General features: G+C 49.4%; 1 protein-coding gene across 3 annotated transcripts in view; it reads right to left on the bottom strand.

Annotated features, from left to right (window-relative positions):
• The window catches only part of PSD (pleckstrin and Sec7 domain containing), a 107,225-nt gene that overhangs the window by 76,433 nt on the left and 4,686 nt on the right, over window positions 1-26,106 (bottom strand). The window lies entirely within an intron of this gene.

Below are 26,106 nucleotides of genomic sequence, written 5' to 3'. Positions count from 1 at the left end.
GGAATGCAGGTTCCCTTCTCAATCATTCAGGTTCTCCAATAAAGAACCAGCTGGAAAACAAAGTTGATTTTCCCCCAATTTCTTGCTGCTCCAGCTCTGCCCCCAGTCTGTATGACACCAGAGCAACATCCCCCCTCCCCCCCCACACACACTGACCAGGATTTGCCTCCATCAATCATTACTGTCCCTGGAGTTCATGCCCTTTCCTGCTCCCTCCTGGGCAGCTCCTTCATTTTCAGGAGTAAATCCCCTCCTCCCCTGGCCAGCAGAGTGTATGGGAGCAGGATAAAACTCTCCATCGCTGGCAGGCCTTTTTCAGACGGGAAGGGGGCGGTGGTAAATCCCTCTGGCAGACAGTGGGGAAGAGAGGACAAAGTCTTTCATCCCTGGCTGATCCAGTCCCAGGATCCCTTTGCCCTTAGCCCGAGGATCTCCGCTGCACACCCCTCCCCCCCCCCCCGGGATGTAGCTGCCTCTCTCTTTTCTCTTACTTGACTATATTTCCCTCTTCTTCAGGGGCCATGACAGAGACACCCATATCTATCCCCCTGCCTTCTCCTGTGCTGCTCCTGCCTGCCCACCCACCACTGAACCATCAGCCTTCAGCCTTTCATCCACCTCTGAAAGAGGCCATCTCCCTGAAAGGTCACCCAACGTCAAACCCTCCAAACCAGCAGCACTTCTCCTTCCCCAACCCTTCTGCACATCATGTGACCAATACACCTGACACAAGGAGCAAAGCAACGGGGAAAAAATCAAGCTTATTCTCTTTAATATAAACCCCCCAAAACCAAAACCCAAACAAACCCGAGACACTTCCAAACAACCTTAACTCTGACCCTATTTCACCTTGCCCATATTTTGTGTAATACAGCTGTTGAACAATTTGATAATAATTTCCAGGACTCCAAGGCTTTATTCTTGGCTCTGCCATTGTCCTGAGTGTAATGTTGGGAAGTCACTTAAGGTCAGCTTTTTTAAAAGTAGCTTCTAATTTTGAGTGCCCAACTTCAGACACTTAGGCTCAGATTTTCAAAGGTATTTAGGCACCTAACTACCCTGGATCTCAATGGAAGTTACTTCTTAGGAGCTGAATTGGCCCACTGGAGCCAAACCCCCTTTGAATTCTGACTAGGTTTAGATCAAGTTCTAGATCCAGGCCTCAGCCTTTGTGTTTAGCTCTGGTTGGAAGGGTGCTGTCTTCTAACTGCAATCTCTTTGTGAACAGCTGTGTTTTGTGAGTCAGATTAAACCTTCATGCAGCCGAAATGGCATGCAGAATAGATTTGCTTGGAGGAAGGTAGTGGCGCCAAGAAGGAGGATCAAAATGTGGCTTAGAAAGAAAAGCCAGTGACAACTTTAACTAGAGAGCTGTGGTTGCCGCTCTGTAATAGCCAGCTAAAAACGTTCCTTTGCTCAATTTAATCTCATTTCCCCTCAGGGCCGGCTCTACCGTTTTTATCGCCCCAAGCAGCGTGCCGAAATGCCGCCGCCGTGAGCGGCTGAAGAGATAGCAACTGCTGCTGAATTGTCGCCGCCGCGAGCAGCTGAAGCCAGAGGCTGCCGCAGAATTGCCGCCACTGCGGAAACGCCCTAACGGCACACGGACTCCCGCCCCTTGCAGATTGCCGCCCCAAACACCTGCTTGGAACGCTGGTGCCTGGAGCCGGCCCTGTTTCCCCTAATCACCTCCACTAACTGAATCCTCTTCCTCCTTGTTATTCAGCCCCTTTCAGGCCTTACACACGGTTATCATGTCCTTCTTACTCATAGCTCTGCCAAACCACATGCAATCCCTTCTCTCTCTTTCTCAGCCAGTCTCTTAAGCCCCGTTGCACGTTTGTTCTTTTCAGAACTCTCCGCAATTTATCTATATCTTTCCAGTACTGAGGAGCCTAGAATATCCCAAGTGCAGTCTCACCTGAGTCATATAGGGGATAACCAGGGCTGGCCCACAACATGTTGGTACCTGAGGTGGGGAGCTCAAATGATGCCCCCATGCCCCCTCGCTTGGGCCAAAACATTGAAAGGTGTAATTCCTGCCTTCTTCCTGTTCTATTCCTCTCATGGTACTGCTCTGCTACCTACCCCAATAAAGGAGAACTAACAACTTAAAATGCCTTGTTCAAAAATTTTAAGTAACACTTAACTTTCAAACGCCTGAACAGCAAATGTAACTTTTCTTGTCTGCATAGGAAAGACTGGCATTTTTATCTGTTTGAATAATTAAAGTGGTGCTTTCTGTGCCTTCTTGGTCGCAAGATTTGAACTGCTTCCTGAAGGTCCACAGTCTGGGCCAGCTCATGCTCTATTGAGACGGTTGCAAGGCTGACCAGCGTCTCGTGTGTCATTGTGGAGCGTAGATGTGTTTTTATTAACTTCAGCTTGGAGAAGCTGCGTTCTTCACTGGCAACTGTTACAGGAAGTGTTAGAAGTATGCGCAGAGCAACAAAAGCATTTGGAAAGAGGGTGGTCATCTTATTTGTGCACATATATTCCAGAACTGCCTTTGGAGTTGATCCTGCTGAAATGTATCAGTTCATCACCTAAATCACTTGCATCAATATCATGCATGTCATCATGTGTCAACACTGTCTCTAGTGACCTGCATTGCTGGTGTAGGTCTTCTTCAGGTATAGCGAGGAGTTTTGGAATATCATGCAACATCCCAAATATACTGCTGTGTTTCTTGAGCTTCATGAAAGGTTCTTCAGATGACTGTATTGCACAATCTAGCACCTGGTTAAAGACTTCAACTTTGAATTGTTGCTTGGGGTCTCTTATGGGATTATCCCATGCCTCATAATCAAAATGTCTTCTTCTTCGGTGACTCTTGTATTCTTGAATGGGTGGGAAAATAGCTTCAGTGTGAAGTTCTTCTGCCAACTTCTGTACACTCTTCAGAACGTTTTGAAATCCCTCAGCTGACTGGTAAGACTGTAGGTATGACTTTGCTTTGTCCAGTTGTTCCATTGATCCAGCTATATCAAGGTCAACACCTTGGAGTCTCTTGCTTACAACATTTATTTCAAACAGTATGTCATGCCACAACACTAAGCCACACAGAAATGTGAAGTTATGTAGGTTTCTGGTGATTCCATTTCCCTCTGCCACTGTTCTCCCATGAACGTCATAGCATTATCCTCCATAATGGCAACTATGGCATAATCTATTTTCCCAATTTGGTGTTTGATAGGCTTTATTGCCTCCCCTCAACTTTCCCATCGTGTGGCACTCAGTGGTTTCAGTGTCAGAGAGGACGTTCCCAGATATTGCTTCAAAATTTGCCATTGATGAGTTGATGCAGAGAAAAATACATAGATGCTTTGAATTGCATTAAAAATTCAGCAGCCTCACTAGAAGCTGATGCTGCATCACTGACCACCAAGTTCAATGAATGAGAACTGCATGGGACAAAAAAAGCTCGAGGGTTTAACTTTCGGATCCGTGTCTGCACTCCTCTGTTCTTTTCTCTCATGCTGGCACCATTATCGTAGCCCTGACCTCTCATGTTAGCTATCGCAGTTCTCGTATCTTCCAGCTTTTTAAGAAGCACATTTGTCATACCAGCTCCTGTAGTATCATCAATGTCAATAAATTCTAGAAAATGCTCTCTGACAGTCACCATTGCAGGGACGTTTTCACTAGGTTCTGTTGTTGTTACAAAAAGCACCATTAAAGTCATTTGTTCCATATGGCTGATGTTAGGTGTGCAGTCCAGAATAACAGAGTAATATCTTGCTGACTTCAGATCTGCCACAATCTTCCATCTGACTTTTGTTGTCAGTAACTGTATGATCCCATTTTGAATTGTTTTTCCAAGGTAGTGGTGTGTGTACATTTCTTGGGTGGTGACTCTGTTTAGATGCTCCTGGAGTACAGCATCCAACTCAGCCATCAGCTCCACAATTTTAAGGAAGTTTCCATTGTTTGGCACATACAGCTGATTTGAAGTGTCACACAGTGCTAGGTTTTGGGTAGCAAGCATTCTCACAATGGCAATAAGCCTTTTCAGAACATTTTGCCAGTAAAGAGACGCTGATGCAATCTTCTCTTGATGCTGATCATCTATGGTGGCCTTTAACCTTAGTCTCATCTCAAGCTCTTTCCACCTATGGAATGCTCTCTGGTGATTTGTTGCCTTCTCATGGTATTCCAGATTTCTAGCCAGATTTTTCCAGTCCTTTGTTCCTGTAGAACCCAATGTGGCTGGAACATTAGACTGGAAGAGTCTGCAACAAAAACTGTATGCAGCATTCTGGGGTTTTGAGTACATAAGCCATGGCCTCTCCACTTTGTCACCATTGGGGATTTCACGCCAGTAATGTGTTGGATGGAAACTTCTATTTTCATTGTCTTTGGGGAACATGAAGTTTTTCACTTGCTGTGGCCCATGCAGTACAAGGAAGTCCCTCAGGCTACTGCTCAAGTGGGTCCATGGTCCTGGATCATCTAGACTTAAGGAACTAAACTCAGCAGCAGCTGTTTCTTGCGCCTTCACCACACTCTTCTCTGATCTACACTTTTCTTCAGGAATGTGCATGGTTACATCCATTTGACATGGAGATATGGATGCTGCAGTAGCTGCCAGGTCACCTGCACTCTGACTAACTGGAAGATCAGGCATCTCCTCACCACTCACATCCTCACTGCGGCCGGAAGGCTCACCGTGAATATTTGTGTCTGTGTATCTCAGGAGAGCTCCCTCCTGCTTAGATAGAAAAGCTTCCTTTGCTTGCTTTCTTTTTCTGAATGCTGCCTCAGAGGGGCGTTTTCTTCTTTCACTCATGACTGCTGTTCTGTGCCAGCTATAGGTGCTCTCAACACTCAATTGAAGGGGACAAATGAGCTGGCTGTTAGCAGGGCCTGCGTGAGGGAAAATATCAGCGTCTTAAGGGCCTAACTGGCTCCTACTATTTCAGTTGACTGCCTGTTCTCCTCAAGTGGGTTCCGGGAAGCAGCAGGAAACAGGAAGCTCCCAGAGAAGCTGGTGTTAATCAGTCCAGGCCCCTGGGGGTGCTAGAGAGGTACATAAGAGGCTCCTCCTCCTCTCTCTCCCTGCAGTTCCTGCTGCTTTCCGTTATTCCCTCTCACCTTTTCTCCTGCCTGCCTGTTATGTCTCTTGTGCCCTCCTTCCTCCAGCACAGCACTCCACCCTCTCTGTGCGTCTAGAGCAGAGACAATACATATGCACCAGCATCAGACACAATTTTCTACACTCTGGGTCCTAGTGGCGCCCCCCCACAGTCTGACACCGGAGGCTGCTGCCTCAGTTTGCCTCATGGTAAGGCCAGCCCTAGGGATAACTATCCACTCTCTGCTCCGCAGTGTGGTGACTCTGACACTGAGTTGCCCAGGAATGAAAGCAGTAGCTCATGTGTGGTCTCAGCAGAACCATACAGGCCAGACTGGCCTCAGCCCTAGCTTGGGTAGGGGAGCGAGCAAGGAACCTTCTCCACTTGAACAAACTCCAGGGACAACTGCAGTTGCAGGCAAGGCCAGTCTTTGCTGGTTCTCTGTATATATTACAATATGTGGGTTGTTTGTATCAGGCTGGTGGTATGAAGAAAGGCAGGCCACAAAGCTGGGAACTCACGAAGAGTTAACCATGCACATTCAATGCCTCGATAATGAAGCTTCTGTAGCAATTAGTTTATTTTATCATTCATTTATCATTGTGTTGTCTAGTGTTGTGGTCAACTCTTAGAACCGTAGGGTTAGAAGGGACCACAAGGGTCATCTAGTCCAATCCATTGCTAAGATGCAGGATTTGTTGGGTCTAAACCAAGGGTCTCAAACTCAAATGACCACGAGGGCCAAATGAGGACTAGTGCATTGGCCCAGGGGCCGCATCACTGACACCCCCTGCTGCTGCCCCCGGCACTGCCCCCACTCCACCCCTTCCATGAGGCCCTGTCCCTCCCCCACCTCTTCCCATCCCTTCCCTGCCCCCATTCCAACCCCGGGGGTGCAGGAAGGGTGCGGGGTGTGGCGGGGGCTCAGGGCAGGGAGTTGAGGTGCAGGAGGTGTGCAGGGTACGGCAGGGGGCTCAGGGCAGGGAGTTGTGGTGTGGGGTGCAGGAGGGGTGAGGGGTGTGGCAGGGGGCTCAGGGCAGGGAGTTGGGGTGTGGGGTGCAGGAGGTGTGCAGGGTACGGCAGGGGGCTCAGGGCAGGAGTGCAGGAGGTGTGCAGGGTACGGCAGGGGGCTCAGGGCAGGGAGTTGTGGTGTGGGGTGCAGGAGGGGTGAGGGGTGTGGCAGGGGGCTCAGGGCAGGGAGTTGGGGTGTGGGGTGCAGGAGGGGTGAGGGGTGCAGCAGGGGCTTGGGGTGCAGGGTGTGGCAGGGGGCTCCGGGCAGGGGGTTGGGGTGCAGGAGGGGTGTGAGATGCAGCCGGGGGCAGGCAGAGAGTTGGGGTGTGGGGGGCAGGAAGGGTTCGGGGTGTGGGCTCTGGCCCAGGGCCATTTACCTAGAGTGGCAGCAGCGCACGCCAGGGCCAGGGCAGGCCCCGCTCTGCTCCGCTCCAGGAAGCAACCGGAACCACGTCCCCGGGGGGGGGATGTGGGGGGAGGGGGACGACACAGGGCTCCATGTGCTGCTCTTGCCGCTGCTCCAGGTACCTCCCCTGAAGCTCCCATTGGCCATGGTTCTCCATTCCTGGCCAATGGGAGCTGCAGGGGGCGGTGCCTGGAAGCAAGAGCAATGCATGGAATCCCTTCTCCCCCATGACCCACTCCCCGGGGCTGCAGGGACGTGGTTCCGGCCACTTCAGGGAGCGGTGCAGGGCTCACGGTGCCACGGGGTAGGCAGAGGAGGGGGGTGTGGGCGGGAGCTTCGCGGGCCACATGAAAGAACCCCACAGGCCATGTGTTTGAGACCCCTGGTCTAAACCATCCAAGACAGATGGCTACCCAGCCTGCTTTCGAAAACCTCCAGTGAAGGAGCTTCCATGTCTTCCCTAGGCAGTCTGTTCCACTGGCCTACTGTTGTTATGGTTAGGAAGGTTTTCCTGAGATTCAGTCTAAATCAACTATGCTGTAGTTTGAATCCATTGCCTTTGTCCTGCCGTCTGTGGCAAGAGAGAACAACTTTTCTCCATCTTTTTTATGGTAGCATTTAAAGTATTTGAAGACCCCTATCACATTCCCCTTAATCTCCTCTTTTCCAAACTAACCATATCCAGTTCCTTCAGCCTTTGCTCACATGGCTTGCACTCCATCCCTTTGATTATCCTTGTTGCTGGCCTCTGGATCCTTTCCAGTTTCTCTAAATCCTTTCTATACGGGTGGTGACCAAAACTGGACGCAGTACTCCAGTGGAGGCCTAACCAGCGCTGAGTAGAGCGGTACTGTCACCTCCCATGACTTGCATGCTATGCCTCTGTTAATGTTATTTCATATATAATCAATGTGTGATAAATAGTTTTAAGTTGTAGGCACAGGTAGAAGCAAGACAGGATTACAGAAGTATAAGATTAACAAGTATTTAGGAGAAATTAATGTGTATTAGGTATGTAAGTAAAGCATGGCTGTAATGGAAGGCCTACTGGCTGAGGCTGTAAGATTTTACCTTAGCCACACTAGGCCTCAGGCTTACGGATGATTGACATGAGTGGGTGACCTAAGAATAACCCAGTGCCAGTAAGGTTACAAGATTACTGCAAAGAATGTGCCAATAGGTGATGTTCTAGAAATATAAGGCAGTGGTCTCCAAAGTGGGGTGCGCAAGACCACCCGTGGGTGTGCGCGGCAGGAGGAGCGCTGCCAAAGGAGCGCCGCCGGCAGAGCAGCAACAGTGCTCCTGGACCTTTGATTCTTCGGCGGCATGCCTGCTGCAGCTTGACTCTCCCCGCTCCGTCTTCGGCAGCTTGTTTTTTTTTTTTTTGCTTCCCCAGAGCTGGTCCTGGTGGGGGGGATAAACACAGGGAAATAGTATACTGATCCCACTGAGGGTTACCAAAAGAAACTACAGCATTTGCTCAAGAAACTCCCTGAAAAAGCACAAGAACACATCTGCACAGACACACCCCTGGAACCCCATCCAGGGGTATTCTATCTGCTATCCAAGATCCATAAACCTGGAAATCCTGGATGCCACATCATCTCAGGCATTGGCACCCTGACAGCAGGATTGTCTGGCTATGCAGACTCCCTCCTCAGGCCCTATGCTACTAGCACTCCCAGCTATCTTCGAGACACCTCTGGCTTCCTGAGGAAACTACAATCCATCGGTGATCTTCCTGAAAACATCATCCTAGCCACTATGGATGTAGAAGACCTCTACACCAACATTCCACACAAAGATGGACTACAAGCCGTCAGGAACATCATCCCTGATAATGTCTTGGCAAACCTGGTGGCTGAACTCCCCACTGTATTTTCCACTGAATGCATCTGATGAAGTGAGCTGTAGCTCACGAAAGCTTATGCTCAAATAAATTTGTTAGTCTCTAAAGTGCCACAAGTACTCCTTTTCTTTTTGCAGATACAGACTAACATGGCTGCTATTCTGAAACCTGTCATTATGCTAGGCACTGAATTTAGCCGTATGGAGTGGAAATCTATCAACTTCATGAAAAAACTCGTACAGATACAAACAGACATCATCTGCCTTTCCAAATGCAAACAGATGGACATCATACCAAAAGGACTGAAGGTAAAAAATCCATTACAATCTACATACCACACAGACTATGCTGACAGCTTGTGCCACACACTCTCAAAGAAACTGTGGAACCACCTGATCAACATCCTCTACAGCAAACAGGGAAAGATTAAGAATGAGCTCTCAAAACTGGATCCTCTCATAAAAAAACAACCTTCCACACAAACTTCCTCATGGCTGGACTTTACAAAAACTAGACAAGCCTTTTACAACACACACTTTGCTTCTCTACAAAAGAAAAAGGACACTAAACTATCTAAACTACTACATGCCACAAGGGGCCACACCAGAGGTTCCCTTAACCCAACCAGCAATATTGTTAATCTATCCAACTATACTCTTAGCCCAGCAGAAGAATCTGTCCTATCTCGGGGCCTCTCCTTCTGCCCCTCCACCCCCACGAACATGATACAGTTCTGTGGTGACCTAGAATCCTATTTTTGATGTCTCTGACTCAAGGAATATTTCTAACACACCTCTGAACAACATACTAACCCACAGAGATCTTCCTACCAAGACTACAAAAAGAAGGATTCTGGGTGGACTCCTCCTGAAGGTCAAAACAACAGACTGGACTTCAACATAGAGTGCTTCCGCCGACGTGCACGGGCTGAAATTGTGGAAGAGCAGCATCACTTGCCCCATAACCTCAGCCGTGCAGAACACAATGCCATCCACAGCCTCAGAAACAACTCTGACATCATAATCAAAAAGGCTGACAAAGGAGGTGCTGTTGTCATCATGAATAGGTCGGAATATGAACAAGAGGCTGCTCGGCAGCTCTCCAACACCACTTTCTACAAGTCATTACCCCCTGATCCCACTGAGGGTTACCAAAAGAAACTACAGCATTTGCTCAAGAAACTCCCTGAAAAAGCACAAGAACAAATCTGCACAGACACTCCCCTGGAACTCCGACCAGGGGTATTCTATCTGCTACCCAAGATCAATAAACCTGGAAATCCTGGATGCCCCGTTATCTCAGGCATTGGCACCCAGACAGCAGGATTGTCTGGCTATGCAGACTCCCTCCTCAGGCCCTACGCTACCAGCACTCCCAGCTATCTTTGAGACACCACTGACTTCCTGAGGTAACTACAATCCATTGGTGATCTTCCTGAAAACACCATCCTGGCCACTATGAATGTAGAAGCCCTCTACACCAACATTCCACAGAAAGATGGACTACAAGCCGTCAGGAATGTATCCCTGATAATGTCACGGCTGAACTTTGTGACTTTGTCCTCACCCATAACTATTTCACATTTGGGGACAATGTATACCTTCAAATCAGCGGCACTGCTATGGGTAACTGCATGGCCCCACAGTATGCCAACATTTTTATGGCTGACTTAGAACAACGCTTCCTCAGCTCTAGTCCCCTAATGCCCCTACTCTACTTGCGCTACATTGATGACATCTTCATCATCAGGACCCTTGGAAAAGAAGCCCTTGAAGAATTCCACCATGATTTCAACAATTTCCATCCCACCATCATCCTCAGCCTAGACTCGTCCACACAAGAGATCCACTTCCTGGACACTACGGTGCTAATAAGTGATGGTCACATAAACACCACCCTATACCGGAAACCTACTGACCGCTATGCCTACCTACATGCCTCCAGCTTTCATCCAGACCACACCACACGATCCACTGTCTACAGCCAAGCTCTGCGATACAACCGCATTTGCTCCAACCCCTCAGACAGAGACAAACACTTACAAGATCTCTATCAAGCGTTCTTACAACTACAGTACTCACCTGCTGAAGTGATGAAACAGATTGACAGAGCCAGAAGAGTATCCAGAAGTCACCTATTACAGGACAGCCCCCCAACAAAGAAAATAACAGAACACCACTAGCCATCACCTTCAGCCCCCAACTAAAACCTCTCCAACGCATCATCAAGGATCTACAACCTATCCTGAAGGACGACCCATCACTCTCACAAATCTTGGGAGACAGTCCAGTCCTTGCTTACAGACAGCCCCCCAACCTGAAGCAAGTACTCACCAGCAACCACACACCACACAACAGAACCACTAACCCAGGAACATATCCTTGCAACAAAGCCCGTTGCCAACTGTGTCCATATATCTATTCAGGGGACACCATCATAGGGCCTAATCACATCAGCCACACTATCAGAGGCTCGTTCACCTGCACATCTACCAATGTGATATATGCCATCATGTGCCAGCAATGCCCCTCTGCCATGTACATTGGGCAAACTAGACAGTCTCTACGTAAAAGAATAAATGGACACAAATCAGATGTCAAGAATTATAACATTCAAAAACCAGTCGGAGAACGCTTCAATCTCTTTGGTCACTCGATTACAGACCTAAAAGTGGCAATTCTTTAACAAAAAAACTTCAAAAACAGACTCCGAGAGACTGCTGAATTGGAATTAATTTGCAAACCGGATACAATTAACTTAGCCTTGAATAAAGACTGGGAGTGGATGGGTCGTTACACAAAGTAAAACTATTTCCCCATGTTTATTCCCCTCCCCCCGCCCCAAATGCTGTTCCTCAGACGTTCTTGTCAACTGCTGGAAATGGCCCACCTTGATTATCACTACAAAAGATTCCCTCTCACCCCTGCTCTCCTGCTGGTAATAGCTCACCTTACCTGATCACTCTGGTTACAGTGTGTATGGTAACACCCATTGTTTCATGTTCTCTATGTATATAAATCTCCCCACTGTATTTTCCACTGAATGCATCCGATGAAGTGAATTGTAGCTCACGAAAGCTTATGCTCAAATAAATTTGTTAGTCTCTAAGGTGCAAGTCCTCCTTTTCTTTTTGCGGATACAGACTAACACGGCTGCTACTCCGAATGCTGTGAGTAGATGCTAATGAGAATGAGGGGAACTAAGAGAACAACCTCTGAAAAACAGGGCATGCCAACGTTCCCGGGGGTGTGGAAGTTCAGATAAGGAAAGGAGGGTTGAAACCCTCATGCATATGTATAAGATGTGAGGCTTCTCAGGCTGTTCTGCTCACCTGTAGCACTGTGCTCTTCCAGGTGTGGTCTCCTCAGACAACTCAGGGCTGCCCTTCTGCTCCATTTCCCAGGCTCCGCACAGCCCTGCCAATGCAGCACGCTCCTTGGATGAACCCCCGCTCCCACTTTTCCTGCTCCACCCTGCACCCCTTCCCCGCCTCGCACAGCCTGTCACTAACATGGACACAACTGCCTGCCCCACCCCCTTGAACAGGCCTAATCCAGCTGCCAGTGCAGCCACCTTCTCCCACGGCCAGGCTACTTTCACCCTCCAGTTTGTCATGAAACATTCACGCCAGGATGCAGCCCAGTGCTGGAGGCCATAGCTGCTATTCATGCCCTAGGGGACCATTTGTAATGGGGTCCAAATGGGACTATTCTTTCTGGGGGCAGGGGGCTTTCAATGCACGGGGAGGGCCCTGTGGCCCAGATTCTGCCTCTGGTACACCTGCATGACCCCTAGTGAAGTCTTCTGGAGCTGTGCTCCCACAGCCGAGAACAGCTTAACTCTGTGTCTATTGGCAGCCCCTATGTTAGTGATAGTTTGTAGCCTGTCTAGCTTAGGCTGCTGGCCGAACACGCAACAAGCCAAGTGCCCCTAGCTCCTACTGAAGTCAATGGGAGTCGAGAGACCCTGGCAGCTTCAGCATCTTGCCAGAGCCAGGGCATCAAGTGGGCTGCCATACTGCAGAGAGCTGACTGCACAGCTTGGCCACAGCCTCTGAGTAACCCCTGCTGCTCTCAGGACCAAGCTAACCCACCAAACACCTGAGCTGTAGATTTTAAAAGCTGCTGCTGTGTGAACTAATTCTTTTATGGGCACTTATCTGTTACCTCCCCCAGCCCGTGGCTAGGGATAAATGGGGAAGATACACTCTTTTGGTGGACTCTTCCACAGATCCTGCTGTACTCTATACTCTAGGCAAACAGACATTAACGGAGAGGCGGAATAGGGTCATCATCCCACAACCACACTCTTCCTCTTCCAAGTCCCCAAACAAACCTAGTCATTTTCACATGTCACTTCCTGCCCTGGACTCTTGTTCAGTGTTGCTATGTGCTGTTAAAAAGTCACCATGTTCTACCCCAGAAGTGGGCACATGTAAGAAGTGATTTCTGTATGTACTTGGCCAAGGACCAGCTCCCCTCCAAAGCTGCCCCAGGTCCATGCTGCAGAGGCAATATTAATCTCAGTCCACAGTCTGCTGGTTGTTAGCAGCAGGAATAATCTGCACAGGGTGACCCTGCCCAGTTGTCATTGCAGAATCCTGCATGGACCCGAGAGCCACCCCCAAGTTCTGCTCTGCAACCTCCATCTGCAGCCCTTGTTGCCAAGGGACTGCGGAGCAAACCCTCCAAGGATCTGGAGTGGAGCCAGGATAGCGGGAGATTCCCAGCCCAGCCCCAGCTCTCCCTGCAGGGTTTCTGGCCCACAGCTGTGCAGTGTAAGCCAGTGGGATTTGGTCAGCAGTGAAGCACTCTGGGAACCCTTGGGGTGAATGGTGTGATGGAAATGGAAGCTCAGCCTGACACTAACCCCACCCAAGAGAAGCCCGAATGTGGGTCCCTGTGGGGTGAAAGCAGCACTCTTCCCTCCTCACCTCCCTGGGGCGCTGTTCAGGACACAGCCATCACTCCTCACAGGTATTCCATCTGCTCTGCAGAAGGGAGGAAGCTAATAACAGCGGGCTGAGTGGGGCACTTCTCCCCCTGCAGGGGAGCCTGGGACCAGGCTGCTCCCTCTTGATAACGACCAGACCAGTGCAGAAGGGAGCACAGAGGGGTTCCTCAGCTGCTCTGTGGTCAGGACCCAGAGCAGCTCAGGATGGGGAGGGGAGCACACATGAATCGGCTCCCAGCCCCCTCTGGATCCTCCTTCCCTACACAGGGGCTTAGAGGACTTGCTGAGTGGGGTGCATGGGCTAGAAAGGGGGACTCAACAATGGAGGGGGAACTCAAGATGAGCCCCCCCCAAACACAATGCTTGTGGATGTGGGGTCTACAAATGCCCCCCTTGTACTTCCCCCTGGTTGCAGGGAGCTTTCCAGGCTAATGGGTCCCCATGCTGGCCAGTTCCTGTGCTGGGAAAGGATGGGGCCCCTTCGACATCTCTCCATGAGTCAGTCAGGTGGGGAGACCCATCCCCCCCATAGAGGGGCACCCTGCTGGCTCTGAGTTTCAGGATTTAGAAAATTCACATCTCAGAATTTCATGCTGCATTAACACAGTTTCCTGTCCTATAATATCCAGGTTCTAATGGGTGATGCACTGAGCTGGGAGTCAGCAGACCCAGGTCTGCCGCTGACTCACTGCGTGACCTTGGCTGATCACTTAAGGCCGATTTTCAGAGAGGAGTTCAAAGGGGAGCTGCGGGTGCTCAGCCCTTTTGAAAAGCAGAGCTTCACCTCGCAGTGCCTCAGTTTCTGCATCTGCCATGGGATGCTATTACTGACCCACCATCCTGGGGGTAGGGGAATTGAACCCGTGTGTGCGCAGTGCACCGAGGTGCTCTGCTGAGAGGGAGAAGGACAGAGCACGTGTGTTGTGTTACCTCGGAGGCGACACTCAATGATGGCAGGGTGTTAAAAGCAGCAGTTTAAATACTTTTCTTTTTAAAAAATGAAACTCAGCACAGAAAGTTGTTCTAAGCCCAGCCTGCAAAAAGCTGATCACTGCGGGGAGAAGTTAGCGAAAGTGGCTATCAGCAGGAGACCAGTGTAGCAGGAGCTCTGAGGCAGAGTAATGAGGTGTTTACATGATCCCCAGCACTGGGGCAAAGAATCTGCAGCTAGAGAAACTAAAGCTCACTTTGGGGTAATCTCCATGCTGGGTCCCAGCCATGGGCTAGCAGGGCTCCCTCTGAGACAGCCAGAAGGCATCCAGTTATCCAGCTGTCCGTCCCTCCTCAGTGTTTTATGTACTGAAAAGCAGGTGCTGAAGGGGAGGACAGGGGGATGGAAGGAAGCGCTGAATAGGAAAAGGCACGTAGCTCCCTGATAATGGTAACAGGATACCTGGCACCTCAGGGATTTGCTGTCAGCCAGAGGCTCCGTCCACCCCCAGAACTAGCACACAGATTGCATTCACACTTAAGTTTCCCATGCGTGTGAGAATCCTTCTGGGGGGGTGGGGGTGGGGCGGAGTGGGGGTAGAACAGGACTCCAGGGTGGTTTGTGGTAGCATATTTGTTGAACAACAGAAATCTCTCTCCCCAGTGGCTGGTGGGAAAGTAATGCCAGGCGCAGCCCTGTCTGGAAAGGGTTGATGAGCACAGTTCTTGTAGGCACAGGCTTGAGAATCATTTTCTAGCTAGTTTGATTGTGCTCTGCTGAGGATGGGGCCTTGTGGCGTGAGGGTAGAACATTCAATCCATCCCTGCTTAATGACACTGACTTCTGTGATACACCAGTGATTTCTTTATGATGGGGCCTACCAGAATGTGGGAGGAGGCCTGGTCTACACCTAAACCTTAGGTTGACCTACCTGCGTTGCTCAGAGACGTGAAAAATTCAGCCACCTGAGAGATGTAGTTAAGCAAACCTAGGCCCTGGTATAGACACCGCTTGTTCAGCGGAAGAATTCTTCCATTGATCTTCCATTGATTCTTCCTACCGCTGCTCTTGGGTGGATTAACTACAGTGACGGGAAAAGCTGTCACTGTAGCAGGTGTATCCATTATAGCGCTGTAGCTATGCCAATGCAGTGTCTGTAGTGTAGACACAGCCTGGAACTCTGGTGCCAGGCTGTCTGCTGATGCCATTCCAATAGCGCCAGGTCCCACAGCAGTCTGCGCTGACAAAAGATTCGTCCCCTAGGGACTGACTGGAAAAACCCCTCTCCAGGAGCAAAAAGCTTCAGGTGTTGCTGGCATTCGCGGAAGGGAGGTTTGAGAGGGTGAGGGATCATGCTGAGAGAAGTCAGAGGACAGGGATGAGACTGGGGAAACAATCAGAAAACAAACCCAGAGCCACAGCAACCTCACAATGTCTCTGATCAAAACTAGTGACAAATTCTGTGAGCCTTGAATCTGACTTTGACAATTTGGAGGTCCCACCGAGGTGGCAATCGTCTTCACTGGGGCCGTGTGACTCCTGACCGTTCTTAGGATGGCCGTGGCGAGCCGGCACCTGGGCATTTGGCCTGAGCGGTCCTCCACCAGAATGGAAGGGTGCATGACCACAGTGAAGTCTACGCCATCGAAACTGTTGGTTCCCACTCTGTTCTGGCAGGGATCTGACATCAGGAATCTGGTCAGGTAATTATTTCTGTGTTTTGTCCGGACTGAGGACTGTCTTGTCTCTGTGTCTATCCGTCCTCCCTGTGGTGTGTTTGAGTCTGGACGCCGTCTCCATCCAGGGATCGGCTGACCAAAGGGTTTCTGTCCCCACGAGTGAGTGAAATCTGCACAATCTGCACAATCGCAGCCACACCGTGCCTTGGGTAAAACCCTTGTGAAAGCAAGGGCAATTGAGGCAGTAGCCTGTGGGCTCCTTTTGTGTGTTGCACCGGGCATCGCTCTGACGAACCCGACTTTCCTTCTTGTGTGATTGGTGTGTAAAGTCCTCCTGTATGGGTAACCAGACGTCTAAGTCGGGACAGTTCCCTAAAGGAACGCTGGCTCATTTTATGTATTTTAGGAAGGGTCCGGACTCCTGTAAATTTCTGGAAAAATGGTCTAGGCTAACTCAGGAGAATCCCAAAATTCAGTGGCCACTGTTAGAATCTTGGGACAAAGATGAGTAGACGTCTCTGGCTTCTATCCCAGCAGGAGAGTGGGTTTGTGTGTGTGCGTGGGGGGAGGGGGGTTAGAAAACCTGGATTTGTGCTGGAAATGGCCCAACTTGATTATCGTAGAATCATAGAATCATAGAATATCAGGGTTGGAAGGGACCTCAGGAGGTCATCTAGTCCAACCCCCTGCTCAAGAGCAGGACCAATCCCCAATTAAATCATCCCAGCCAGGGCTTTGTCAAGCCTGACCTTAAAAACTTCTAAGGAAGGAGATTCCACCACCTCCCTAGGCAACGCATTCCAGTGTTTCACCACCCTCCTAGTGAAAAAGTTTTTCCTAATATCCAACCTAAACCTCCCCCACTGCAACTTGAGACCATTACTCCTTGTCCTGTCCTCTTCCACCACTGAGAATAGTCTAGAACCATCCTCTCTGGATTCACCTCTCAGGTAGTTGAAAGCAGCTATCAAATCCCCCCTCATTCTTCTCTTCTGCAGACTAAACAATCCCAGTTCCCTCAGCCTCTCCTCATAAGTCATGTGTTCCAGACCCCTAATCATTTTTGTTGCCCTTCTTTGGACTCTTTCCAATTTATCCACATCCTTCTTGTAGTGTGGGGCCCAAAACTGGACACAGTACTCCAGATGAGGCCTCACCAGTGTCGAATAGAGGGGGACAATCACGTCCCTCGATCTGCTCGCTGTGCCCCTACTTATACATCCCAAAATGCCATTGGCCTTCTTGGCAACAAGGGCACACTGCTGACTCATATCCAGCTTCTCGTCCACTGTCACCCCTAGGTCCTTTTCCGCAGAACTGCTGCCTAGCCATTCGGTCCCTAGTCTGTAGCTGTGCATTGGGTTCTTCCGTCCTAAGTGCAGGACCCTGCACTTATCCTTATTGAACCTCATCAGATTTCTTTTGGCCCAATCCTCCAATTTGTCTAGGTCCCTCTGTATCCTATCCCTGCCCTCCAGCGTATCTACCACTCCTCCCACTCATACACATTGTAAGGAGAGTGATCACTTTAGATAAGCTATTACCAGCAGGAGAATGGGGTGGGGGGAGGTATTTTTTCATGCTTTGTGTGTATAAAAAGATCTTCTACACTTTCCACAGTATGCATCTGATGAAGTGAGCTGTAGCTCACGAAAGCTTATGCTCAAATAAATTGGTTAGTCTCTAAGGTGCCACAAGTCCTCCTTTTCTTTTTGTGAATACAGACTAACACGGCTATTACTCTGAAACCTATCCCACCAGATGCAACTCATTTAACTGTTGTTGATTTGTGCTCTGCTTTCTTTTCTGTCCCGGTTCACCCTGACTCCCAGTTCCTGTTTGCCTTTTCTTACAAGGGACAACAGTACACATGGATCACACTGCCCCAGGGGTATACTGAAAGCCCGTCATATTTTTCCCAAGCATTAGCCCGAGACCTTGCTGACTTTGTTTTCCCGTCCAGATCCACACTAGTCCAATATGTAGATGATCTACTCCTCTGTTCCCCTTCATTGTCTGCTTCTGAAACTGACTCTTTAGTGCTCCTTACTGCCCTAGCAAACAAGGGTCACAAAGCTTCTCGCTCTAAACTACAACTCTGTCAAACTTCTGTCACATACCTTGGCTTTCTCCTCTCCCAGGTTCCCGTGCACTTTCTCCGACCCGTGTCCAAGCTATCCTTAGCTTTCCCCAACCCCGCTCCCCACGCCAGGTCCGGAAGTTTTTAGGCATGGCTGGATTTTGCAGACAATGGATTCCCCAATATGCCTCCCTTGCAAAACCTTTCCAGGAACTCACTCGATCCTCTGTGCCTGACCCCATGCCGTGGCCCCCTGAGGCCAATTCTGCCTTTGTTTCCCTCAAACAGGGTTTGGCTTCTGCCCCTGCCTTAGGGCTGCCTGACTATTCTAAGCCTTTTACCCTTTTCTGCCATGAATAATCTGGGTGTGCACCTGGAGTCCTCACTCAGATGCACGGAGAAAAGAACCGCCCAGTGGCTTATTTCTCTGCTACTTTAGACCCTGTTGCCCAAGGCTTACCCCCCTGCCTGCATGCTGTGGCTGCTGCAGCATGCCTAGTTGAAATGTCTGATTCCCTTGTTCTCCGCTCTCCTCTTACCCTCCCGGTCCCTCACTGACCTCGCCCTGCTCCAAGACTCTGCCCCAGAAACCGAGAAAGAATCCTGGGTTGCCCAAGGTTGCGCTCTACATCCCGATTTTCTTTGCTGCTCGCCTACTGGCGCCTTTGTAGACCCCTTTTCACTCTACCCATCTCTGGCTGCCCTGCTACACAGTGTTTCGCATGTCGGAAAGGAGGGGATGGTCTCTGCTGTAACTAAGACTGGATGGTGGGCCCCCCATTTTAGCTCTTTTGCAGCCCGCCACTGTGCAGCCTGTACCATTTGCCAAAGCCATATTGGTAAACCTGTAAAAGTGGCCCAGGGGTACTGGGGCCTGCCTCAAGTACCGTTCTTGCATTGGCAACTTGATTTTGTACAAATGCCTAAGTGTCAACAATATGACTTTATATTGGTTATGGTATGTTTATTCTCTGGTTGGATTGAAGCCTTTCCTTGTCGCAAGGCTGACTCACTGTCTGTTGCCAAATATTTGTTAAATCATATTATGCCTGCCAAGGGAATTCCTGCTACTCTGTCCAGTGATCGGGGTACACATTTTACTGGACAACTTGTTCAACACCTGGACCGTATATTGCATATCAAACACCTGTTGCACTGTCCCTACCACCCACAGAGTGCAGGTGCAGTTGAAAGATGAAATGGTGTACTTAAGAATAAGCTTGCTAAAATTTGTGACTCTACAGGATTAAGCTGGCCAGTAAGCCTTACCATTAGCCCTTATGGACTTGAAATCCACTCCATCCCAAAGGCATAAATTAAGTCCCTTTGAAATTGTTATGGGACGCCCTATGCGAGCTATGACTATCATTACTCCCATTCCAGATTTGAACTTGACTCACAGTGCGCTCCTTCAGTATTGTAAGGGACTAATGCAAGCTGTAAGTCACTTCCATTCACAGGTTTGAGCCGCCTGGCCCACGGAACCCACCTCCGACACTTGCCAGAACCTCGAGCCAGGTGATTGGGTCTACGTACGGTGCCATCATCGAAAGCATGCCTTGGAGCCCCGGTGGAAGGGTCCTCATCAGGTACTGCTTACTACACAGACGGCTGTTAAACTATCTGGATCGCAGTGTGGATACATGCGTCACAGTGTAAGAAGGCACCATCCCCAGAGAACCAATCATCACCTCAGGACAACGCAGAGTCAATTTTGACTCCAGAAGAAGAAGTAGAGGAACAGTCTGCAACACCTTACAATCTACGCTCTCGTAAGGGTTGCCAGAAGCAGACGACAAAAAAAAAGAAAAAAAAAAAGTAGCGAGCCTAGCGCCTACTGCCTGGTGGGCGTAAAACCGTGACTGCGGTTCCCTCAGTTGAGGTTGTCAGAACCAGAAGAGCCTTGCCTCCAACATGCTCCTCTGCCTGTTCCTCAGCTGCTGGTATCTTACGGTCTGGGGAGACCACAATGACAATTCTTTTATCCAGCAGCAGGTGTGGATAGCTCAGACCCTTAATATTTCTAATTGCTGGGTCTGCAGCCACATCCCAGCCCACTCTCAAACTGGTGTTCCTGTCCTGGCTATCCCACTCAAGTCCCCAGACCTCACTGGAGGGCCTCGTCCATTTAACAAAATATGGAACAACAATGACACTTGGGAAGCGGTAGGAATAAATGCATCTAAATGGATAAGTGTGGTGGAGGGAAAGGGTCATTGATGTTGGGTGTGTAATGGGACAGGGCTGGATCTGGGGAAAAGCCGTTGCTTTCAGCATATTGTGGCCAATGGTGTATGGGATTATTCAAACAAAACTAAAAAGTGGCGGGCCAGGTATGGAGATATGAATTTTTTTCTCAACCTGGGATCAAACAGAGAAATCAATCTCATGTTCCCCCTACAGTAACCTTAGTGAAAACAATACAATCTTTCAATGTCATGCAAATAACACCACTCCTCGTAAGGAGAATTACCCTGTACCCTTTGGGGGATACTACTCCTCCTTTGCAAATACCTATATGACAGATGGGTGCAACCGACCCTTCCCGGCCTTAATAGGCCATCACTGGGTGTGTGGGATCAGAGCTTATACCGAACTACCAGCTAATTGGTCAGGAATCTGTTATCCCGCCCGACAATTCCGAGTGCTAGGAACCTTCCCTCGAGAATGCTTCCACAATTTCAGGCGAAAAAGAAGGGACTTAACAGATGCCTAATGGTATGTAAATAACATAAGCTCCTTAACCTGGGAAGAGGCCATTGGCGGTTCCTTAATACCATTAGGGGGAGTAATACACCATGCAAAAAGGCTCCTAAGGTTACAAGCAGTAGTTGAAATAATTGCAAATGAAACCGGAGAAAGTTTAAGAGCCCTGGCCAAAGAAACAGGGGCAATCCAACAGATGGCCCTCCAAAAACTGTCAGGCATTGGACATAGTGCTGGCGGCAAAAGGAGGGACTTGTGCTCTCATTGGAAAAGACTGCTGTGTGTATATACCAGACAACACCAATGAGGTAATAGATCATGCTAGCCACTTAGAACAAATCGCATATCTTCCCCACGAAGAGCCAAGTTCTTTATGGAAGTGGCTAAGTAACCTTTTCAATTTCTCTGGCATAAGAAACTGGTTGTTTCAGGGAGCACCAACTCTCCTGTTTGGAATCCTAATAATTTTTGTATGTCTTCAGTTACTTTCCTGTTGTATCCAAAATTGTGTCAGGCATGCTAACAGATAACTGCCCCAAACCAGAGTGCTAATTTGATGATTTTAAAAATCACTGATGAACAAAGAGATAAAGAACGATTGATATGTGGAACCCAGTAACTGTTGGTCATTGCGTAGCTTGACCAAAAGGAGGGATTGTGAAAGTAGAATGAATTATGTTGAAATTATAATTCATTAAAGATATGCATCTGGTGGGTTTGTTGAAATATAGTTGTCAGGAAGAGAAACATTAAGGAGTGTGAGACCATGGGTCCTCAAACTAATTAACTTAGAGCTCCTACTGAGCTAGGAGATTGGTAAATGTTAGTATGCAAATAAGATATGTATGTATATTTATCAGTTTCTGCTTCCTTTTGTTTCTTATGTTAAATTGGCTTTGGCTTAACTGTATAAATAAGTTAGCTTGAGCTTTTGCAGGGGGCTCACATATCTGGGTACATTGGCAAAGCACTTTGCTAATAAACAGAGTGGTCTGACAAATTCTGTGAGCCTTGAATCTGACTTTGACACTAGCAATACTGAAGAGAGGGCTGGATGGCTCAGGGTACAATGGTCACTGGCTCATGCACAGGAGAGGACCATGAAAGTTCCTAGCACCTGAGAGCTGTTCTTTGGGAAGTGCACTGAGAAGTGTCAGTCTGGCTCCTGATGGACTGGAGACCAAAACTCAAATCCACCCCCCCTGTGCCATGGTGGGGGGGTCTGGCAAAGAGATCCAGGGGTGGCTGGGGCTGCAGATGGAACTACCAAATGCTCACACACAGAGCTGGTCCCTGCTGGCAGAGTCCAAGGGAGGCTGGTGTAGGGAGCTTCCTTGCCCTTGCCCAGCCTGTATCTGGTACATCTATACAGAAAGGTCTTCAGCCTGTAGGGCTGCCAGCCTGCCCCCTCTCACCTGCATTGTAACAAGAGCAATGGGATTAAGGGAGAAGTTTCCAGTTGCTTCCTTCTCTTTGGGAGGGCCCAGCCTGCTCTGTAACCGAGCCCCAGAAGGGCTGTGATGGGAGCAGGGAGAATGCTGGGTGCATCCCGCAGGGTGGCTCAGTGTTTGGAGTTTGGCACAGATGGTTGTTAATGCCCCAAAGCTTCCAAGCCAATGGCTACATCCTGAGAGCTGGGCCTTGGGAGTGATGAGACAGCTCAAACAGTGGGAGCGTGGCCATGTGCCGGGCCCAGGAATGAGGCACTACAGCGCCGATCGTCACAGGTATTTAGGTGCCTAGCGTCTATTGATTTCAAGGGGAGTTAGGTTCCTAAATACCTTGGGGAGCTGGCCCTAAAACTAACTCCACCGGCAGGATCAGGCTAAAATGTATTAACGTCCCTGACTGCCGAGTGTGGAGAAGGTGCTTTTACGGTCTTCATCTCTCCTCCATTCAGCACGTCCTCCCACTCAGCTACGTGTCCTTTTCCTTCCCAGGGAAAGCTGCTGCTGCCTGAGCACAGGGAGCGACCTCCTCTTCTGAAAGCAGGTGCAAACCTGCTCGCTGATGCGAAAATGGGCATTGGAAACCGCCCCCTGCTGCCTGGGCAGCACACTGCTTGTGGAGCGTCTCTGGTGCAATAACCAGGCCGGGACTTGGCTCTCATACGGCACCTTTCGTTGGCTGCACAAAGACAACTGTGAACGTTAAGGGCTGTGCTCCTGTTGACATTTGCAGCAGGCATCACTGGGAGCAGCATCCAGGCTTAATTAGGTCCCCTGCAAGGTAAGCATTGTTACCTCTGCTTTTCTGATGTGTGAAGAAGCTGGGTGGTGGTGGGGTAATTGACTCACCCAAAGTCACACAGCAGGTCAGGGGCAGAGTCCTGGATAGAACCCAGGAGTCCTGACTCCCAGCCTCCTGTCTGAACTTTTAGATTACATTCCCATAGCCAGGAATAGAACCCAGGAGTCCTGACCCCCTGACTCCTGCTGGAACAACTAGACATCACTGCCTCCACAAATTTGCAAAGGGGAAAGAGTATTCTGGGACTAGCTCGTGTAGTGTAACTTTTGAAAGGTCCTGTTTGCTTCCAACAACCTGTATGAATTTCTGCTGAGAATGAGCAAGGGGAGGAGGAAAGGGGGTGGGTGGAATGACATGCTGAGTTGGCTAATCCAGGGCCATCCCTTCTCCATTTGAATCCACTGTTTCCTTCTACTGGCTCTGGGAAATCTTCAGCTGGTTTCATTACACTTTGCTTTGCACAAGGCCAGTATGTTATTTTCAGATGTTGATATGTCGGCTGGATTCACGCCTGACCTTTCATTTCAGACTCCCACAGGTTATTTTGAGGTCTGGTCAATCTCCGTCCCTTGGCCATGAAGAGAACCGTACCGTTACTAATGATTCTGCACCCACGGACCGGGGAAAAGCACTAACGCAATATGGTCTAGGGGTAGCACACTGAAGTGGGAGTCAGAAGACTTGGGAGCTAGTCCCAGCCCTGCCACCGAGCTGCTGTGTGACCTTGGGCCACTTCAGATCCCTGATGCTCATTTTCTCCTCCCACTGTTTGTTGGTCTTGTCTAGTTAGACTGCAAGCTCTTTGGAGCAAAGGCTGTCTCTACTGTGTGTTTGTGCTGCACGTAACACTATGGGGCCCTGGTCTCGCTTGCGGTTGTAATGCAAATAATAATAATACAGCAGGTGGTAATGAACAGAGTCCAGGAGGCAGGCAGGCAAGAAATAAGCAGGTGGGGCTTACGGGTCAATGATACACCTGAAAGGTATCAGCTACCAGGAGAAAGTCCAGGGAAGAGCAGCAGCAGTTAATGCATGGCAGGCGGGACTGTCTTATGGAGAACAGTGAGAACATGGTGGACCCCCGCAGCCTGGCGGGATGGGAGAAGAGAATGCAAGTAACTGATGGGTGCAAAAACACCAAGAGTTCCCGGGATGGTTTGGGGAGGTGTAATTATGATTACAGGGATGAAACTGAGTGGAAGCAAATCTAGGCTGAATATCAGGGAAAAACACCCTGACATGGAGATGTATTAGGCAGCAGAATCCTCTCCCAAAGGAAATGACAGAACCCCCGTCCTTTGGGGGCATTGAAAATATGATGAGAACTGGAGAAGAAGCTGTAGGAGTGATCACGCCCTGGCTGCTAGGCTGGAGCCAAGAGGTCATGTCCAGCTCCTATGTGGGTGATCTACTTCCATATTTAAAACAAGGGTTTTACTCTGGCTGGGTACCAGGATCCACCTTGCATCTAGGTGTCTGTGTGCAGGACACTGTCTGCCAGTGTGATGAGAGGCAGGTAAAAGATTCCTGTGACATCAGAGAGGCCCCTGCCTGCCATGCGTAACTGAGAACAATGGTCGGTGGGGTGGGGTTGCACAGGGCTCACGGTAGGCAGAGCTGGCTCCATGAATTAAATAAATCTCTTCTTCCCCCCTCTTACTAAGAGTTTGTCCTCTGGGCTGAGATGGGGAAACTGAGGCACAGCGGGGTTAAATGACTCACCAAGGTCAAATAGGAGCACAGCTGGGAATACAAGCCAGGAGTCTTGGTGCCAGGTCACCTGCTCTAACAGTCTGAAGGGACCCTAAAATATATGCCTTTTACCATCAGGTAAACCCCAAATGATATAACTTATCATTTTAAGTGAGTTATTCCATGCTTATATGTCAACCCCACTCTTGGCGGACACTCTGGGGATTGAGCCGGGGACCTCCAGAGCTGCATGAATCACTACAGTTTGAGCTAAAGAGCCAAGCCTCTGTAAGTGGTGGCTATAGCAACACCCATCCTGTAGATCGGCACAGAGGGGGACCTGCATCACTCACTGAATGCAGAACTGTGTCTCCCTAGCAGGGCTGCTGCTAAGTCTCTGCAAAGACACAGGGGTCTTTGCAGACCAGCTTTTAGGATTGGGGTCTACATGGAAATTTGCCTGCCTGTAAAATTCACAAGATAGTCACAATTCTCGTCCCAGAAAGGGTGACCGACAGCGGGTGGATCACTTGATGATTACCTGTTCTGTTCATTCCCCCTGGGGCACCTGGCATTGGCCACTGTCAGTAGACAGGATACTGGGTTAGATGGGCCTTTGGTCTGACCCAAAATGGTTGTTCTTATGACCGCCTCCTTGAACAAACGGAAATTTTGTTCCATTGAGCAAGGCTGGGGGCAGCTTTCGGCACAGCGGAGATCTCTTCCCTTAGGGGAGAATTTCTGGCTACCCACTATGGCAACACAACAGGAAAGAGATTCCCTGGGAATTGAAGATGCTCTTCATGTTCCAGATCAGGGCCCACATGCTCTTATTCTTTCTAGTTTTCTAGTCACCAAGTTGCACAGGGGGTGAACTGTCCAAGGTGGATTAAATGCAAACAATGCCCCAGAGTGCTTTAAAGCTAATCCAGAGTGAAGACACTCTGTCAGATGTAGTTTTTGGGAGACCTGCAATTAAGGCCAGATGCAAACAACACAGCCTGCCCACCTCCCCAATCTTTCCTCTCCTCCTGACCCTCATGCCCAGACAGAGACAACTGTGTCAACAGCAACCCTGAAGCGTGCTCCAGCCAGGACTCGGTTATAGGTGCAAAATCCTGAAGGTTAGTAGCACTTAGCCACCACTCTCACATTTAACAGCATGAAGAAGGATCACCTCTGGTTAGTGAGTAGAGACATCAAGCAAACCAATGGCACTGAAATAAACCCTCTCAGCCCACATATACACACACACCTGTTACGCAGGAGACTGGCCATAGGCTCTGCCCCTGGCGAATGGGCTGCTTTTTGCTACTATGGCACTGTCACTGGGGGCTGTCCACACGTCTGCTGTTAGCTGAACATGGACCTACGGACGCAGTCACGACCATGGCCCCTCGTCAATTGTCGCACGGATCCCTTCTGGCATTAAGCAACCCCATTGCTGGTTTATTATTGAACATTTCACCCATAG

This window comes from Lepidochelys kempii, chromosome 7, assembly GCF_965140285.1.
Source record: "Lepidochelys kempii isolate rLepKem1 chromosome 7, rLepKem1.hap1, whole genome shotgun sequence".
NCBI lineage: Eukaryota > Metazoa > Chordata > Testudines > Cheloniidae > Lepidochelys > Lepidochelys kempii.
The sequence above is the reverse complement of the archived record's forward strand: the minus strand, read 5'-3'. Positions and strand labels throughout refer to the sequence as shown.